The sequence below is a fragment of the Pan paniscus genome, chromosome 2 (genome assembly GCF_029289425.2).
Source record: "Pan paniscus chromosome 2, NHGRI_mPanPan1-v2.0_pri, whole genome shotgun sequence".
Lineage (NCBI taxonomy): Eukaryota > Metazoa > Chordata > Mammalia > Primates > Hominidae > Pan > Pan paniscus.
The window spans coordinates 145,255,815-145,272,964 of NC_085926.1; the positions used below are offsets into that span (position 1 = coordinate 145,255,815).

Sequence of the window (17,150 nt, forward strand, 5' to 3'; positions counted from 1 at the left end):
CAGAGAGAAGCCACCTAAGCCAAATGACTGGTTTCATTCTTCAATGTTTGGCAGAGACTTGTAGATCAAAATGAAATCTTAAAAGTTTTTTCTTTTTTCTTAAAAAAAGATAATAACAGAATTCATGCAAATGCCAAGAGGAGAGCAGCTAACAAATTATCTTCCAGAGCAAGGAGACAAGTGGCTATTTGGCAGGTGCCATTAGCCACAGCTCTGTACTTGGACACAGATCTGCATTGAAGCTGCTCAAGCTTGGCTCACTGAGGATGTGAGATGTCGTGTTGACTATGGGCTCAATGAGGGCCTAAATGGCCAGCCATAGGCAGCTGGTCCAAGCCTCCAACTTGGCTCCTTTAGCCATAATCCTGAGAAGTGTGCCCCAAAACCCCTATGAAGTGGGAGCCACAGAGTCTGAAGCATGTATTTGGGCGAGGAAGGGTCTGGAAGGTGTAAAAGGTCTCACCTCAGGAGCCACTTCAGTACCCCATAGCCTGCTAGCTACTCTGTATTTAAATTTCAGCTTATCCACAGAACTCCAGGATGCAAAAGTCATTTCTCCCCAGTGAGTCCTGGCTCTGTGGTACAGGTTGAAATTGCTGGTCATTCTGAAAGAGTCTGAATCAGACAAAAGTAGCCTGAAACTCGGGCCTCACCTTCCCCACAGCCCCTTCGCATTGCTTCCAGTGCGCTAACCTTGCTGGGAGGGGAATGTGGGAGTGGAGGTAAGAGCGGTGCGGGAGGAGAGAATCGGCAACGAGAGTGTTTGAATTGCAAGTTTCATCCTTAGGAGAAATACCAGAAGTAAAGAGCCTCCCAGGTGGTTGAATCCTTGGGGGCATTTCTGTAGGGCCCCCTGAGTGAGCCATCAAGACCCAAGACTATGCCACCCCAACCCCTTGGCTCAGGAAAAGCATTGCCTCGTCCCTGTTCCTCCTTCTCTGTCATCGGACACACTCACTAACTTCTCCAAGACATACAACTTGGGACAAAAAAAATCTGGTTAACAAGATCATTCAATATCATTCTTGCTATCAGTTTTATTTCGATTTCCAACCCTCCTGTTATTTTGTCCTGTGCTTCTGTTCTTTCCACCTCCACTGGGAAGGGAAGTCTTTTTCCCTTTCTCCTCCTCCCCCCAGGTGCTGGAGTTTTTACACCGGTGCTTTGTTACTTAAGGAGAAAAACTGCCTGCATGGTGCAGGATGCTGAAGGGGAGACAGAAAGAGAAGGTCTGGCGGCCTGGGGGCGGCCATGCGTGTAGCCCTCCCCGGTATGTTTTTGTGCACAGAGTTGGCGCCAGGGCAGCGCCCCAGACCCCAGTCCTGGCTGGACAATAAATGACCGGACAGCTGCGGCCGCTACAAAGGAGCCCCTCGACCGCGTCGCTGTTTACTTAGTGTCGGGTCTGACCCCAGGGCTGCTTGCGGCCAGTACAGATGCTGATTCCACCCTGGGAACAGGCTTTCTGTCCTCCGTTCGCCGCGCTAGCCCGCACGTGTTTGCAAACAACTTAACTGACTTCTCGAATATTCATCTGCTGACGCTGGCTTTAGGGAAATTTGAGGGGAGACTCGCTAGGCAAAGACCCGAGGCCTCTGGAGGTTTGGCTCCCCACACGCAGGTCCCGTCCGCCTCGCTGATTATCTTTTCTTCTTTCCAGAGGAAGCGGATAGGCTTCAGCTTTAGAAAATTTATTGTTTTAATTTGCCAGCCGTAAGTACGGTCAGAAAGAAGCCGGACAACAGGCCCACAAGCCGCCCCGCAGACGCGCACGGGAACAAACACGAACACGTTGTGAGCCAGGCCAGAGAATTATCTTTGTGCACGTGGAGAAGACCTTCATCTGGGGCTGCTGCTGGTCTATTCCTTTCCGTGCACTTCTACTGACACACCCGGGCATCATGATACCTAACTCAACTCGACTTTAGGTTTAAAAAGAATTAAAATCACTAGGTTATCACATTACGAGTCAAAGGTCAATAAAACCCTCAACAGTTTAAAATAAGCTTTGCCCTCAAACTAGAAGTCACCTAGTCTTTCTTGTCAGTGTCTAAAACACATTTAGAGATGTATTGGTTTCTTAGATGTGCAAATTGAAAGGCTGTCTGGCAAGGAGATGTCTTACTTAACTAGACCACCGCCCCCCAACAGGAATGTCTCCCTCTTTGCGGCCTCTGTCTCAGAAGAGCTGCGAGGAACCCATGTCTGCAAAGACAGCTATTGGGGCTGCCCCGAATTCCCCTGACCCAGGGCACTCTGTCCCCCACTCCAGTCCCCATCTGGGCCTAAAGATCCTGCTCTCTCCTCCCCATCCCAGAACTGCCACACAGAGCCTTTGCTATTGTCCCAAGTTTAATTTGGTAAGGCAAGAAAACAACCTAATACCACTTCTCATCCCCTGATTTCAGAGAATCTAATTTTTCCTAACTGCCCCTACAGACTTGAAGGTAGGGGTGGGCTTTTCCACAAGCTCCTTCTATGAGTGGGGCTGGGCTGACACCTGTGCTGAGAATGCTGGAGAAGGTGGTTGGAAAACCAACTAGGACAGAGGAAGCTGAGCTCTTGGTGCCCCCCACTCCCTCTTTTATCCTCTTTATGACATTGTTCGCAATGACTGTCTAGTTTAGATATGACGAGACCAGCGCCTCCCTTGAAATGGAAACAGAGGACTGGATAAAGAAGAAAAAAGCACTTTGTAGTCTGCATCGTCCATCTTTAATTCAGAGACGCATCTCTACTCCAGGGAGCTCTGCCTTTGATCTCTTTGATTTTTTTATGCCAGATCTGTTATGGACTAAAATTCCTAGGTTTTCCATAGAAACATCTCCATTCCTTTGGGATATTGATGTTTTCTTCTTCCTGGGGGTTATGATATGGTAAATCAGATTCAGAAAAGGGACAATGCCAGCATTCATGGGCCTGGGGTGGGGTTTCTCTTGGCCTTCTCCCTCCCTCTCTCTCATATTCTCTCTTAGTCCCTCTCATTCATACAAATATTTCCTCCCTCCCTCTCTCTCTTTTTCTCCTCTCCTACCTTCCCTCCCCCCTCCTTCCTCCTTTCCTCCTCCTTTCTTTCCCTGCCTCATTTTCTCTCCGTTGTTCTCGGGGGAACCAAAATAGGGGTTGAGATTCTGGTCTCTACAAGCCTTTCAAGCGCCTTCAACTTTGGCGGCGGCAGCAGCAGGTTGCGTTGCCATGGATACTGTACTGTATGGCTGTGGCGGCGGCCACGGCGGCCGCAGCTCGAATCCCCTAAACAATGCCGAGCCAAGTGCAGGTTTCTCGCCCTTTTCCGTGCACTTTTCTCTTCTAATGGGGCTAGTGGCCTCAAATGGGAGATGCATCTTGACACGAAAACAATCCCTACCCCTCCTCTTCTCCCCCCCACCCCCGCTTTTCCTTCCTCCCTCCACGTCTTTGATCTATTAAAAATCAAAAGAACAAAGTCACAGAGGAAAGTTGAGTTTTGTTGTGACTGCCACTGCACAAAATGGAGCTCTTCAAACAGAGTGTGGTGGAACCGAGGTCTGACAATGCTGATCCAGGATTGGTTGTAGCTACAGGTCAAACTGGACAGCTCTATACAAGAGGACACAAATTATAACCAGGCCCGCCAAGGAGCAGCAAGCCTCTCCATCCCAAACTAACTGTAGCTGGGAAATTCTGATAGCCAGAAATGCCTCCAGTCAGGCTCCAAGTGCAACGTGAGTGAGGGCTCTGAAGAGGCCCCCAGGTGAGGAGCTACAAGGACCCAGAGCTAGAATATCTGCTCAGTCTTAAATCATTTTACAGAGCCTGTGCGTGGCATTAGACCCCACCCAGATCTAGACAAGCTACAGCTTCCTCCACAGTGCTTGGCGCACAGCAGGTGTTCAATAAATAATCGCTGGTGGTTGTTGCTTCTGCACTGCCAAACCCTCCGCTAGGGGGCGCGAGAGGAGGTTTACCCAGAGAGAAGGGAGTGGGTAGACACTACAACTCAAGAAACAACAGCCCCACTGTACCATAAAGGATGGTTAGATGGCTGGAAAAATAATGCCAAAGCAAACAGATAATGAATTCAACTTTTCTTTTCCAAAGGGACAGTAACATTAATATTATCATTATGGTCAGATGTCATTTGCCACAACTTATTGCTAGTGAGACCAACACTGAGCTGAAACATACATGAGCCATTTTCTCAGAACTAAGATCACTGTAAGATCCTCAACCTTCAGATGCTCAGAGCATTTCTTTAGATAATGTATTCAGCACCCACTACTTAAAAATAGTATCAATCATTATTGAACTGGTTGTGTCTGTGTCTAATATGCAGATCACATATTTATAGATTCATTTTGTCACATTGAATATTCTATTTAGACAACAACAAAAAAACACAAGTAGATTTGAATTACATTCATTTTTATTTTAAGTCAATGGGAAATATGGATACTGCATACTTCAAAAATTTACTCAGTTTGGATTCGACATTTAGTATCCAATTTTTTGGCTACTTTTTCTATATTAAAAATAACCTTGGCAAAAGCTTCTATTCGAAATAAAATAAAAAATACAAAAAGGGATTGTAAAGTAAGAGAAAGAAAAGCAAACTCAACTTGAAAACCTTTCAATTCTGAACAACTGGATTGTGTAGTGTAAAGCCTATCCCAACATTTTCTCAAGGAACTGGTGTGCTGATGATCTCCCAAACATTTTAATAATGTCCATAAACTTCAGAGGCTGAAGGACAGCAAGCAAAATGTGCTAACAAATGATAGACATTTGGCAAGATAAAATTTAAATATTTTTGTTTTTAAACCAGGAGAAAAACTATGAATTACCAGAAAATTCTAGTCATTTCTAAAACAAAATTGTAGAAGAAACATGTTAATGTAACTGTGTTTTTTTCTAAGCCATGTTTGAACAGTGTAATTATTTGTGATGTACAAAGAAAGGAGGAAAAAAATTAGAATGCAGAATTGTTGCTAGGGATTTGCAAACATCATGGAAAAAGTAGTACAAACCCTTGCCAAGATCCCAGAACTCTAATCCCTGGATCCTGATCTCCAAAGGAAGGCTAGAAAATTCTGCCTTGGCCTAAAAGTCTTGAGAAAATGAGATTGAAAACTGTTGATAAAATCAGCTGGGAGAAAAATATATAAATGTTCTTGGCCCAAGTGACCAGGATTAGTATTTAAAATTTATGTTGTTAAGTAAATTCAAATACAAAATCAAAGAAAACTTTTGTCTAGCAACATGACTGCTTATGGTATGTGTTCTCTTACGGGTTAAATGTACCATAGACATATCCACATGCACACACACAAGAAAGTTCCAGTTTGAAGAACTTGACCTTTTCTCTCTTATGTATTTTTTCCTTCATTTATTTACCTTTGCAGTTCCAAATAAATTTAGAAAACTACTCCCTAGACAATTGATAAGGCAGAATGTTAACTGGCCGAAAGTTTCTGGGCCACCTTTTAGCCCTCAGGGAGAATTGAAGGGAGATATCTGTGAGGTCTGGTCACAGGCACATGGAAAGGAAACAGGAAGTAACCATAGTAACCACTACCTAGGCTAGAAAAGGTGATTCTGTAGGGCCTGAGTGGTTCCATCCATTTTGAATGAAACTTAAATGCAAAGGCAGAGAGCAAGCCTACACACACACACACACACACACACACACACAGATCCCGAGGCTCAAAAACAACAAACCTAAACAGAGTGACTAGCACTTTCAGTGACTCAAGACCCAGTCCCCTACAAATTCTAAACATCTTAGCTTCATTTTAAATGGTCAGCGAGAGCTTAGGAAAGGAGATGTCCTGGGTACAGTCTTCTTTCTTCCTCCCTTCCTCTCACAGAAAAAGCCCTAACCTTGTAGAATAAAACCTACTGTCAAAGTACCTTCTCATTTAGGACATTTTTAGGAAACTGTTCCCATCTATCCACTGAGTGTCATTCTCCTCTTGAACCTCTGAGTTCTATGGATCTCCCTGTGTCTTCTCACTGTACAAATAGAATCACTTCCTCCTGCTGAACATTGCTCAAATTGCCTCAAAATGTGGTCCCAGCATCACCTGGGAACTTATTAGAAATGTAAATTCACATAAACTGTTAAAATGGGGCCAAGCAATTTCTAGTTATGTTTTATTTTGTTTGTTTTTAAACAAACTTTGGGTGATTCTAAACCTTGATCAAATTGGAGAATCTCCAGTTTAAAGCATCTTTCCTACCCACTCACCCTGCTAATGGAAATGTTGAATGTAGGAGTTTGTATCCCTGAAGACTGAAAACAAATCTGGGAGGAAAGACAAGGACAAGCCCTCTGAAGCTGAGGGCTGAGAACAGAGCAGCCAATGAGCGGCCCTGGCTTCCCATCCACACGTAGCCCAGCACTGGATCTAGGGGACAACTGTTTAGGTTCCCAGTCCCACTTTGCTGTGACTACGAGCCCTGGTGAGTGAAAAATTGAAAGGGAGATAGCCATGTGCTCTTCTCCAAAGAGAACTCCAGAGAGGGATAGGCTGACACTCTGGTAGGGAAGAAAGTTGTGGAAGGAAGAGTCACAGGGGAAGACACTTGAGGCAAGGTTCTCCAACACAAACAGACTGAGGAGTTCAGATACCACCCAGGAAAAGGCAGGGGGAGATGACTTGTGTGCCTGACTGGGAGTAGGAGTCTGAAGGTGGAGTATGTGTGGAAGGTATAGAGGATGTGAATATGGTGGGTGTAAGAGTTGGGGGGAAGGGATGCCTGGAGACACCTTGTGGGATATGAAGGCATGGGGAGGTGACTGATGTGAAAGAGTGAGTAAGGTTCTAATTGTGAGTGGGCAAGAAGAGTCTGGGGGCTTTGAGAGAATGTGTGGGAGTGTAGGCTGTGGAGATGAAGAGATTGGAGGTGGCAAATGGTCTGAGGGAAGTGAGGAGGATGAAGTAGATGTGAGGGATTTGTGGGATTCTGTAGAAGTGGAGGATGAGGAGTAGTAGGGGTTTAGAGGGGGAGATGGGTAGAAGAGAATATGAGGGGCTATGAGTGTGAGAAGGTGAGGTTTAAGAAGGGTTGACGGAGTGTGGAAAGGTGAGGTGGTGTGAGACAGTAAAAGAGGGTGGGGGAAGGTGAGAGGAGGGTGGAGTGGGAGAAAGCAAGAGGGCTCCACAGTCTTCCAAGCTACTGACAAAGGGAGTGAAGGGTAAGGGAAATGGGGATCTGACATATGAATGAGAGTCAGGAGCTAAAAACAAAACAAAACAAATGAAAAACAAAAACAAAACAAACAAACAAACAGCATACTTATGACCCCTTGTTCCCTCACCAGACAGCTTTAGCTAAATCAGAGAATGAGACCGAGTCCTGCTGAAGCACCTGGTACCTGCCAAATTCTCGCTCCCTGTGGGCATCAACTTCTGTGACTAAATTAAGGGGCTCCTGAAATGCCAGGTGCGAATGAAGTGTGGGAACTTTTCAGGTCTTCAGGCCCTGAACCCCTCTCTAAAGGCTGCAATGCTCCTTCCCCCTTCTTTAACTCTGAATTCACAGTTTTTACACCAAAGAGGATTAAAATGGGGGCCCAGACTTTTCGAAATCCCAGATTTTCCAAGACTGCCCATAGGAAAGATTTCTAAGCATCAAGATCATAAATCTCACTTGCTTTCCAAAGCTTGGTGTGGCTTCTTCCAAATGCCCCTCTGGAATCCAGTCCCTGAACTATACTGCCTCAGCTTCTGCACTCTCTTTGTCAAGAGCAGGTGATTAGGGCCGGGTGGTGGTAGATGCAATAGGCATTGGAAATCAGAGCACAATTTATTGGTCAGAAGTTGTGAATCAAAACGGGGGACGAGAACTGTATTTCTCTGTACCAAGAAAGCCACCAGAGAATGACTGTTCTCTGAACCCCGACTCTAGCATGGCCTGCCTACTCATAGGCACAGACAAAGGACCTGGAAGTGGAATCTCTGGGCTATTCCAAGTAAGTTCAGTACTTGCTAGTTAAATACACATGACTCCAAAGCATCTCTAAATTTTTACTTACAAAGTGGAGTTTAATTAATAGCAGATAATTGTTGAGGGTTTTTAGAACAATACAAGCCTCATCTACATATATTAGGGGGAAATAACTACCTTGGAAGAAATACAATGCAAACAGGGTACTTCCTCTTGGCTCTCTCGGATAGTTCCAAGTCCTATAATCTGACTTTACTTCTTCACTTTAATTTCAATGCATAGTAAAAATGTAAAAACTTCACAGACTATAGTAGGTGTCATTTTATAATCCAGTCAGTAAGAATATTATTTATATAGAAGTTAATGTGTACTAGAGTCATCTAACAAATTTTACAGTTATGGTGTCTTGTAAGTGCAATCATTTTACCTTTAAGAAATATTAATTTTATATGCAAACAATTTTTCAATAGACAACTGTCACATACTCAACTCTTATAAGAATAAATCAATTACCTTAATTTTTCAATTATGAATATACTTATATTTTATAAAGTATAAAAATATTTTTTTCCTCCTTTCTTCCTTATTTAAATTGTGTTATTTGTTTGAATAAGAACACTTCTGGCAATTGTGCTGTGTCTTTATTGATATCAATAAGTCACTATATGTTCTCTTGAACACTTCTAGGTAAAACCATTGACAGATTTCACAATATAAACATTTAATGGTATTTTTAGCTCTGGTCAAAAATATGCACAAACTCTATTAATAGATGTCTGTCAGCAAAAAATGGAACTAACCAACTTTTATCTTCAATTTTAGTTACTATAATTAAATGAATGGAGTAAGTACTTGAATTTTTGATGGATAGAATATATGTGAGATACGTTTTATATAATATGCAGATTTTTTTCTAATGATTTTAAAAAATGTTTCTGTTTCAAATTGTGCAAATTTGGAAATTTCTTGAATTCCTAAGCTGATTTTTGTAACAACTAGATTTAAATCTAAGTCCCTTGTGTTCATCATCATGGATTGTAGATTCTAGGTCCCAATTTACTCATAACCCTGAATAAACTTAACCCATCACAACCCCAGGTACAGGGAAGAAAAGGCTAGAAACATATTGCTGCCTTGCCTACACTATGTCACTGTAGGATATCCCAGAGAATAGAACCCTAATATTTGCATTTCTATGTCTTTAATTCCTAAATTTTCTGAAGATTGTAGGACGTGGTACATAGCAAAGAGAAGAGAACATTTAGAATCATTTTATTTTAAAATAAAACAACTTCAAAAAAACAGTTGTGCATACACTTAATAAAATGGACAAATACCCTCTGAGAATTGAAATATGATTTTTATGTATATTTAGTTGCCCATATTGCTGAACCTAAAGCCAAAATGCACAGACATTTAAGGTAGACGTTTTGCATCTACCTTAAAAAAGTGTTTTGAAGTAGTTCATACTTATTACATTGTTAAGTAAGTAAGAAATAAGAATAACTTAACAAATTATTTCTGTTAGTTAAGAAATTATTATGGAGATTATTGAAAAATGGAGAGAGTCCCCTTAATTTTATTCTAGGTGCTTGTTCATAAATGTATTATTTTTTTCATTCTAAGATTGATGTTTTTACCTTTCTGCTACTTTTGTGCTGTACCTAAAGTCAATGTGGAACATGGCTTTTAAACAAACTTTCTCCTACCCTGAAAGTCTCCATAGCCCAACAGAGAGAAGGCAAATTTTGCCCAGGGATCAAGAGAAAGGATTTCCAAGGGAGAACTGGTGAACCCTCCCTCTTCTCCACCTGAATACAGTTCATGGAAATCTGAAAAATACCTTGCAAATGTTTGGAGAAATCACAGTGGCTTTCAGACATTCAAATCTGCATTCCCAGACTGTGGCATGAGTTGGTGCTACCCTCGTCTACTGCATCCCTTGGACTGAAAGAAGTAAATACTCCTCTCTTTCAAGGGAATGACCCTCCCTGAAAGAATATTGAAAATATCCTCGTTTTTCTTAATTTGCTCTCCCTGTCTTGGTAGTCCTGCCAACAGAATTAAGCCATGGAAATTGGTGAGGTTTTACCATGTTGCAGATAATGAAAGGAATGTGGAAAATTCTGATCTCAGCTAGAAACCACAGTTGAGGAAAGTTCATTTTGCTCCTATGTCAAAGTTCAGGAAAAGGCAGCCCAGTTATCTAAATAATTTCACATCTATAGTGAGAGGTTTAAAAGACTTAAACCAATTTTAGATTCTAAAAGGTGCTTTTCTCCTCCTGCTACAGTATTTGGTTTTACTGAAGGAAGTGTTCAAAGCCATAAAGCTCAGTAATCGGGATAACTTCCCCCCAAGTTTCATGGGGTTTCCAGAGCGCTGAGAGGCTGCTGGCTGGCCATGGCTCCTTTAGGAACAATAAATCCTCCAGAATCATATTCCAAATCTCCCCATTGCCAGTTATCCTAATTATTAGTTTCTCACAGCTTTCTCCACTCTCCATCTCTCCTCTTCCTTCATCCACTCCCCATCTTTGTGGAAAAGCCATTTGTAAGAAAACTACATTCATGTGCCCTTTGATCAAACAAGAACCTTTTGACTCCCACAAACATAAACTTTCCTTCGCTATCAGTTATCTTACCGACTTTTTTGGCATGAAAAAAAATGCCAGAGAGATACATGTATTCCTCATCTAAATCATCTCTCTCCTATTTAACCAGCAACTAGCAATCATCCGACATTAATTTATACAGTTTGTGCAAATACCTAAGCTATTTAAAAGGCTGCTCTGGGTCGTGTGTGGCAGGGAACATCTATCTGGTGAATAGGCAGTGTCACACGGTAGCATGCTCTCTTGTCAAGACCGATTGTGTTTTAGGCAAACATTTGCGCAAACATAAAGGCAAAGGTCAAGGACTGTTCAGTCCCAGTATGTGCTAATTCACCTAGCGAACCAATGGGGCAAAAGTTGCATTTTATATGCTCGCCCCCGCCAGACCCAAAGCAGGAGTCCCTCCTGCTAATGAACAAAATCGCCTCTGCTCAACTCCCTTGTCAATTTCTCTTCGGCTCTCTGGTCCATTTCTCTGGGCTTCCTCAGAAATACAACTGGTAAAGACGTGTTTGCCAACATCTGGATCAGCTCCGCCCAATTTCTGGGGCAGCACATGTTTATTCCACGTTTCTGGTAGCAGAAAGCTAATAATAATAAATAAAATCTAGCTTGCTGCAGACGCTTGCAGGTACTCAAATGAAGGATTGCTCATTGCTGGCGTCTGAATATCCATGCCATGCAGAAAAACAATATTATTTAAACCTCAGAATCGAATCTCAAAGCCGCAGGTTAGTGGCAGGAAAGTGCATTTGTAACACACGTTTGTGGAAATGTGGTATGCGCGCGCACTGGGAGCCGCGTTTCTTTGGGACATTTCCCTACGTTCAGCGAATACAGGGCATCACTTTCCAGTGAAATATGCCTCCCCCACCAACATATCTACACCATCTCCCACAGATAATGCCAGTTATTTTTCCAGCCCCTAAAAAAAAATACAAATGATTTCAAGTGGATGTCAACTTGAGCAACTCGGAAGTGGAATATTTTTAGGGTTAAACAAACGTGCGCACGCACCAACCGGTAGGGTTTACTCTGCATCAATAGTCATTTGGCAAGAACCAATGGCTGAGTTTTTGCAAATCGTCCATTTAAAGGAATAGTTTTTTTCCCTTGATAAACCCCAGAGTCGCAGCTGTGCGCGTCCACAGGCAAGTAGTTTACACGTGCAAAATTCATTCCTGAGTCAGGCGAGCCACAGGCTCAGCTGCGGCGCGGTGCGGCGCTTGCCTGGGGCTAGAGAGTCCACGACTTGTTGCCTCTGCGACCCGAAAGCGGCTCTCCAAACCCTGGCCACTCAGAATTTGAGGGTCTCTGGGTCTATGATGACAGGGCTCTAGGAGAAAGCGCCTCTCTGTAGAACACCCACAAAAACAGAGCAAAGTCGCAAGAGGAAGTCATCCTAGGAGGGAGCTTGGAGTATTATTTCATTTCTTAAAAACAACAGAAAAACTCCCCACAGTGCATTTTCACTGCGTTCCAAAACCAAAGAGAAAACAGAAGAAAATATAACTTACCCCGACCTGCCACAATACTACATTTTGAGCGTCCTTTTAACACTTTGAGTCTTCCTTTAGTGTTGCAGCCTTTTCTTTCCTCTTGTCAGAAACCAACTTTCAAACTATCTGCGAAAAAATAATAAATTAAAAAAATAATAAAACCAGATCTTTTGTCATATCTTGCCGGCTAGAGTCTGCCTCAAAGACTTCTTACTTCTTTCTCTACCAAAATTTCCTACACACCACCTGGGCAGCTTCACAAGGCTTAAAGTTTGTGTGGTTTGTGTGAGCAAATGTGTGTGTGTGTGTGCGTGTGTGCGCGCGCGCGCGTGTGCGGATGTGGGCAGTTAGTTGCTTTTAAAAAGACATCGTTGTCCTTCAGAGTAATAAAAGTGTAGCCCCCATCTTTGGGTGTGGGGATTTTACATGCACTTCTCATTTCAGTTAACTTTTTTCGAGCTGAGAAAAGCTGCTAGCTTACTTTCGGGAGACTTTGCTCGTTATTCATCTGTTTAGTCGCCTCAGAGGCACAAAAGCGGATCTGCGGCGTTATGAAAAATGGCCTGGGCGCGGAGAATGTCACAGTGGTCGGCGTATTATTTTAGCCCTTCTTAAAAAAAAAAAAAACTCAGGGAAAGTTTGCTTTTGATGAATTCAATAAAAGCAAAGCTGCAACGGAAGAGATTTTCAGCTAAAATTATACAGCATGGGGCAGAGCTTAAAACAGCCAGATGGCCAAAGGTAGAGGGACTCTCTCGGTTTCAAACCCCAGATATAGAATTCCACCGGCTGAGTCTCTTAGTTTATTTAATCCCGCGTGTATCTTTTTTGTTTTCTTTCTTTTTTTTTTTTCAATTGATTTCCTAGCTCTTTTCTCCACCTCACTTTTGGTTTCCCACCCTAGAAGTTGCTGGTGAAACCCCATCTTGGGATTTGCAGAAGTCACTTTTCAATTTCCCCTTTGGTAATAAAGTTAAACTTTCCAGCGCCAGCAGCCTGGAGTGAAGCGAACGCCTGAGGCGGTAGGCGGGTTCATTGCAGGCCACCATTCGGTTCCAGGTTCAAATCCCGCAGCCTTTGACGTCTCAGGCCACCTGTGGCTTTTGAATATAAGGACGAATATATTCATTCCAACCCCTCCCATTCCGTACCACAACTGGGGAAAACTAGAAGAGCCTGGTCACCCTCGACCTTGCCCCCTCATGGATCCTTCCCTCTCCTGTAATCGCAACTGCAGAGCCTTGTTATTCCCGGTAAATTCATCAGCACTTCTCCCCATAATTTTCTTAGGAATGAGGAACACACAAACTGAGGTGATCACCGTGGCTTCCCAGACTTCGGAATGGGAACTATGAAGTTAATCTGCATCCTATTTGAGCCATTTTCTTGGAGTCGGATGTTGGCAAAGCAGAAAAAAGTGAGCAGGGGGGAGAGTGAGGTAAAGGAATTGGAAGCTTACTTCGAAAGTCTAAAGGAAGATCAAACTTATAGCCTGAGGCCCTTCCTTTGGAAAGGAAGGAAGGAGAAGAGGTTGGGTGGTGGGAGGGGTGGGGGGTGGGGTGTGGGCATTGGAAGCCACCCAGGATCCCACTTTTCAGCGCCAGCCCTGACAGGATTTAGTCTGGTGTGGGAGTTTGGCTACCACTTCCAGGAAGGCCTCCGAATGAACCCTACCCACATGTAAACACAGCTCTCCAGGCTAAGGAACAGTGTGGTAAGGGGCAAGTTTTCAAAAGGATTTGGCAATTTGAGGACCCTCAACCCAGAAGACCACTCCTCCCCAATCACCCACTGGCAAGGATTTGGGGGTATGGTGGGAGTGGGGGCCAGAGAGATCCTGCAGGTTGAAGGTTAACATTGGGGTGATACTGGCTTCAAAGAACCTGCAGGAATGAAAGGGGAGGCAATCACTCTGACCTGGATTTTCTGAGCCCCAGCCTTTCTACAGGGGACAGGCAGTCCAAGGAAAGAAAACAGTGCACCATTTGGCAGTGCACTACTCCAAGTGCCTGCTCTGCCACTTTCAGGCTGAGTGACCCCAGCAAAGTTTTTTAACCACTACCTCAACCCTCCATTTTCTCGTCTGTAAAATAGTCATGAAATAAAATCTGTTTCAAATCATTTTTTTGTTTGTTTTAAACAGGACTGTGAGTACAAAGCATTTCCAGCAAATCCACAGTAAATACTCGTGTGTTGTGGGTGTTGCCACTGTTGTTGTTTTGATTATAAATGCTGAAGTAGATTTTGCTGCGATACTACCACAAAATATAGATTCCCAACGAGCGGTTCCTCGGACCCATGCCCTCACTCTTATTAGCTCTGAAGATTGAAAAGTGTCCAGGTTTGGACACCGAGAGCCCTTCCTGCACCTCTACCATTCTGGAATCAAATTCACAAGGTAAGAGCCTCTCCCCGACTGGGATCAAGCCCACAAGCTGAGAGGCTCTCCCTGATCGTGTGAGACGCGACCCAGTCGGGGTCTGGGCAACTCCCTCCTTTCCCTGCGCTGGGCTGCAGAGCCCCCTGGAATACCTGAGGATATCCCCAACCTGGTCTCTCAAAGATGCCCCGACACTGGAAGAAACCTTTAAAGATGGACTGGAGAAGCTCTTTTGGAAAAGACAAGGCGCTCACTTTTCCACTTTGGGGAAGTAAAATAAGAGAACCAGAGGAAGACGTCGCGGCGACTGAGGATCCCGCCAGCGCACCCAGCCTACTTCAAGTTCACATCTCAAGTCTTCCCACTCAAGTATTTTTTTGCAGAGAATGCCGGGAAGAAACCTCTTCTCCCAGGAGGACTGCTGGGGGTCTGGGTAGGGAGAGTTTGGTTCCTGAGTGGGAGTCGCGACCTCCAGCTGCTCCCAGACCTGAGAAAAGGAGGCACAACTGCAGCTCGGAACCCAAGGCACACCTTTAAAATACACTGCCAAAATTAATGACCTCATATTGTAGGACAAAGGAGCTAAAAAAAAAACAAAAAAAAAACCCACTATATTTGGGGCCGGCTTACTTCAACCAGCATTTAGTGACACGTAGAGGAGAGGTTCTTTAACCTCTCCTCTTGGAGTTCTCCCACTTATTTGTAATGTTTGAAGTGCAGAATGGAAGATCCCGGTTTCTACCAGAACTGAGGAGTCAGTGAGGACTAAACTCTCTGTCAATATTTTCCCAATCTTGACTGCCACAACGACTCCCAGGGTATCTCATGCCTCAGACTCAAAATGGAGCCCTGCCTGGCACCCAAGTTAGAAATTGAGCGGTACTCAGCGTCCTCAAGAGAAGGGACTATCAAGAGTCTAACGCCACTAGCCCTGGCTTTGGACTCTCTCACCTGCCAGGGAAGCTAGGGCCAAGAGCTGCTTGCTTAGGCTGCAGCAGTCCATCTGCTGGCCACCCCACCCTTGCTGCTAAGGCTCCTGACCTTGTAGATGACGGAATTCCCAGGGAAGTATTATCGGAATATTCACACCCTGAAGAATGGAGATAGGACAGAGAGAAATTCCTGGATAGAAATTCGTGTCTTGGTTGTTTGTAGATAAAGAAAATCCACTGGGTTTAAACTCGAAGGTTTCTGTAGTTTAAACTCAGAAAAACAATCTGTCTGTGCCCGACAGATATGTGTGGGAGTGGGGTGAAGCCGATTTAAATATCTGTGCTGTCAGATCCCTGAACTACTGAGCTGAAGATTTCTATGACTAATGAACTTCGCTTTGTGCTTTACAATTTTCATGAAACTATCAGAAACTATACCCACTTAAATGCATGACCAGTTTCATAAATCACAAATTGTGGTATATCCAAAGCACTCATTTGCTTCACCTCACCTTTTGTGGCTCTCCATTTGGACAACGGCAGTGGCCCCAAAAGTTTGCACAAGACAAATCGTGTTCCCACTCCCAACCCACCATCTCTCTCTTAATTCTCACTTGTTTGTGGCTTTTTATGTTGGGCAGTATCAATGGAAAGGAACTTGGGCATTGGGTGGCTAACATTCCAGCCCACCAGAAGTGGGGTCTCAGCATTAATTGTCCCAATAAATTGAGATATACTGTGCATAATGCAATGGAGCAATATGGTTATAGTCCACATGTATGACTTAATTAAGCTATTTGCAACTTGATGTTGCAAGTCAACGGGTGTGCAAGTGGATTAACAATTGCTGGCTTCCTTATCCTCAGAATGGCACATAATTACTTTACTAGTGGTACATATCAATTTTTCATGATTGCGGAAGCCATGTCCCCTGCACCAGGAAGCCATTTATTAACTCTCCATTGTGTATTTAAAAAAAAAAAAGTAGTGTTTGGAAATATTTTGAAGTCCCTCCCAACATTTAAATAGGTTCTTATTGTGGCTTTTAATGGGCTGTTGTTTTATTCCTGATGTGTTTTTTACAAAGGGGCAAAGGCTAAACTCTAAGTCCTTGCTCTGAGAGGGAATGGGAGTTCTCCTCTTGCCTTCCATGCAGAGAATGCCTCTCCCCTATGCTCAATGCCAGGTTGGCAGAAGAGGATGTAGTGCACCAGAATAAAGGTATGCAGCTGAGCCACTGCCTCTAAAATTGTCTGGCCCCATCTCTCTCTATAGATAGATGATAGATAGATAGATTAGATAGATAGATAGATAGATAGATAGATAGATAGATATAGACAGATAGATAGATAAATATATAGATAGATACAAACACACACACTTCCTTCCACTTAAAGATAAGTGAGGACTGGAAGTGGTCTGCTCCTTCCAGCACCCCTTTCCCAATTTCACCAATGCTACAATATCCCAAATGCTACAAAACTCCTCATGGTTGAGGCTTAGGAAAGCAAGATGTCTGGCAGCCCCACAGGGTAGTGTGTACTAACATGGGTTGATGAAATTTGCAAGAGAGCTAATAAAATTACCCAACCTGATGACAGAGACATCGACATTCCTACTTCCTGGGCTCCTTGCCCTTTGTTTAGAGTCAGATGGCTCCAAAACCCCAGCTCACTTCCACACTGTCTGGGGATGGGTGGCGACAACGTGCATTTGTTCCATGTGATTAGCTATTCGAATCTTAAGTCAAGGTTGATCATTTGACCTCTCTGGATTGAACTAAATTCATCACCTGT

The 17,150-nt window shown here is 43.6% G+C and overlaps 1 long non-coding RNA gene across 2 annotated transcripts in view; it reads right to left on the reverse strand.

Moving 5' to 3' along the window:
* LOC129397456 (uncharacterized) overlaps positions 1-13,501 on the reverse strand; it is a 596,722-nt gene extending 583,221 nt beyond the window's left edge. For both annotated transcript variants that reach the window (XR_010111464.1, XR_008624903.2), the window contains exon 1: positions 12,061-13,501. This is a non-coding gene — a long non-coding RNA (uncharacterized LOC129397456). The remainder of the gene's footprint in view (positions 1-12,060) is intronic.
* Between the last annotated feature and the right edge of the window lie 3,649 nt (positions 13,502-17,150).